This window comes from Helianthus annuus, chromosome 17 (genome assembly GCF_002127325.2).
Source record: "Helianthus annuus cultivar XRQ/B chromosome 17, HanXRQr2.0-SUNRISE, whole genome shotgun sequence".
Taxonomy (NCBI): Eukaryota; Viridiplantae; Streptophyta; class Magnoliopsida; order Asterales; family Asteraceae; genus Helianthus; species Helianthus annuus.
Genome location: NC_035449.2, coordinates 11,399,212 through 11,401,984, shown reverse-complemented (window position 1 = coordinate 11,401,984; position 2,773 = coordinate 11,399,212). Strand labels below are relative to the sequence as shown.

At 41.5% G+C, this 2,773-nt stretch overlaps 1 non-coding gene across 1 annotated transcript; it reads left to right on the top strand.

Annotated features, from left to right (window-relative positions):
* Positions 1-2,435: 2,435 nt before the first annotated feature.
* Positions 2,436-2,541, top strand: LOC118489450. The gene has a single exon (XR_004887471.1). It is a non-coding gene; the product is annotated as a small nucleolar RNA R71 (small nucleolar RNA).
* The last annotated feature ends 232 nt before the right edge of the window (positions 2,542-2,773 follow it).

Sequence of the window (2,773 nt, the reverse complement as noted above, 5' to 3'; positions counted from 1 at the left end):
TTTTACACATCAAACTCAACAATATATACAAGAACATCAATACTACATACTAAATATCCTAAACCGGGTCATCTCAAAAGGGTAAAAATTTTGTAGGAAGTAGGCTCGGGTCACAATCGAATGGTTTAAGGCTCAACATGGCTTTCTAAGGACCAAACCCCCACCCCTCACAATACCAAGCTCATATATGTAAAGTATGAGGTCCAACCCACCAATCCCGCACTCTCTCACATCTAGACGAGGCTTCCTAAAAGTCCCCTATCATTTTCAAAAGCATGTTAACTCTAGGATTTAACAAGAATTCGTACACAAGTTCTATTAGCACACAATGCACACCGCCACTCAAACAATGAAATATCAATAACAATCATGTGTGGCTCAAATCCTCACCAAGAAAAGACTAGGAATGGGTGTCGGTGTGTCAAATGGAACAATATCAAGTTTTCAAATTTTGACAATTTTCGCTTAGCTTCACAAATTTTTTTTTTAAATTCTCAAAAATTCCCCCCATCCCCACACTTGGGATACATTGTCCCAATGTATGGCTTTGAGGGCTTTGATCACTAAAAATTCATTCAACATCAACAAAAGCTTAAATCTCAAACCCCAAATTTCTTTTTGGTATTTTTCATTTTATATTTTTTTTCTTTCATATTTTTTAATAAACAAAAGCAAACTAATAAACTAACAATATTTCAAAGCTAAAGAACATAACAAGACTAAGGAAAGAGTACATTGACCTGGTGAAGATTGCCACAACAGATGTTGTAGATAATCCGACTTCCTATCACCACCTTCACCCAAATATCCGTACATCTTCCCCACACTTGAATGTCGCCATGGCCCTGAAACATAGAAAGATAAAAAGAACAAGATCAATATAAAACCCCGGGTTGCCTCCCGAGCAGCGCTAAGTTTCGAGTCTTCAGCCAGACTGTGCCACCACCATTTATGGTGGCTCAAAGAATCGGTTCCTATCACCTCCCCCACTGTAGCTTGTCATTGGGCAAAATACATCCATCTCATTTTGACTCGGTAGGTAATCAAATACACTCTTGCTCGCACCCATATATGTTTCTTCACGGTCCGGTGGGTGCTTTTTTCTCATTCGTTGTAACACATTTTTCATACAATCACTAGACTCACCACCCTTCCTCTCAATGGACTCATAACTAATCCCTCCAGTTTGAACATCAAAGTACAACCTACGGTTCTTGTCGGTCATGGTAATAATCTCATCTCTACAATTAATTTGAGCATTTGCTGCGTATAGAAACGGTCGACCTAAAATTACCCTTTGTTGTGATGCCATATTGGTAGAAGCATAGTCCAAAACTAGGAAATCCACTGGGTATTCAAATTCTCCCAACTGAATCTTAACATTCCTAACCATTCCCCGTGGACGCCTCCAACTTCCATCCGCTAAGCTCACCATGGTGTCTATACCTTTGAGTGGACCAAAGTCGTACATATCGTATAGATCGCTTGGTAGCACACTCACGCTTGCCCCGTAGTCCAACAATGCGTGAGGGATTTTTAATTTTCCCACACGGATAGGCACGATTGGCACTCCATATTCTTTATCATTCTCGACTTCGGCATCTTTTTCCAAACCTGCATTCACTTGACACGAAGAAGTTAGACATTTTTCATTAAATTCGGTACTAGGAACGGTGCTTACCACATTGATGTTAATGCTTTTTATGTTCTTGGGATTTGGCACCGTATCACTCGGTAGCTGGCCTTTTGATTTCTTTAGAATCGCCACGTCACTCGCAAGTTGACCCATTTGAGTGGTCAACGATTGGATGCTTTTGTCACGAACCTCGTCCTTTTGCATCCGAACCTCATCACGTTGGTTCATTCGTTGCATCTCCATTTGCATCGCCTTCAACATCTCCATCATCTCATTTCCACCCGAAGAACTTTGACCCGTTTGATATTGCCTTTGAAATCCTTGGTTTCCTTGGAAATTCGGGTTTGCTTGATTTGAAGGGTTTCCATACCGAAAATTCGGGTGGTTCCTCAACCAGGGGTGGTAGGTATTAGAGTTCATGTTATTGTAATTCCTACCACCACCTCCTTGACCTTGACCTTGAACCGCATGGACCTCCTCGTATTGCCCTTCCAACATCCCTTGGCAATTTTCAGCCGCATGACCTATTTCATTACACAAAGCACAAACATCATAAATTTGGTTAGTGGTTTGAACATTACCATCATCTATGGCGTGCACTTGCGGTCGGTTAGTGGTCGGTCGGGCTCTTCTTGAGGCTTGAGCTTTCCTCTTTGATGTAGTTGCCATGCTCTCCAAGAACTCCCAATCTTCATTCTCATAGTTTGTTCCAAAAGTCCCACCGGTGATAGACATCAAATCACGTGCATCTTCGGCACTCAACCCCTCATGAAAGGCATTCATCAACTCCCACAATTCAATCCCATGGTGAGGGCAATTTTTAATCATCATATTGAAACGCTCGAATGCCTCATGAAACATCTCACCATGTTGTTGTTGGAAGCTTCTCAATCCCTTCCTTGCATCGTTGGTCTTTTGGGCGGTGTAAAACTCATCCAAGAAGGTTTGTTGCATCTCCCCCCATGTATATATAGATGCCGAAGGTAACGTGTAGAACCATTTTTTAGCCTTCTCTTCCAAAGAAAATTGGAACAAAACCAATTTGATATCGTCAGCTGAAAACCCTTGACTCCCAAGAGTGTTGCAAATTGAGTCATAAGCCTCTAAATGAAAATAAGGCTCCTCATTTGCCAACCC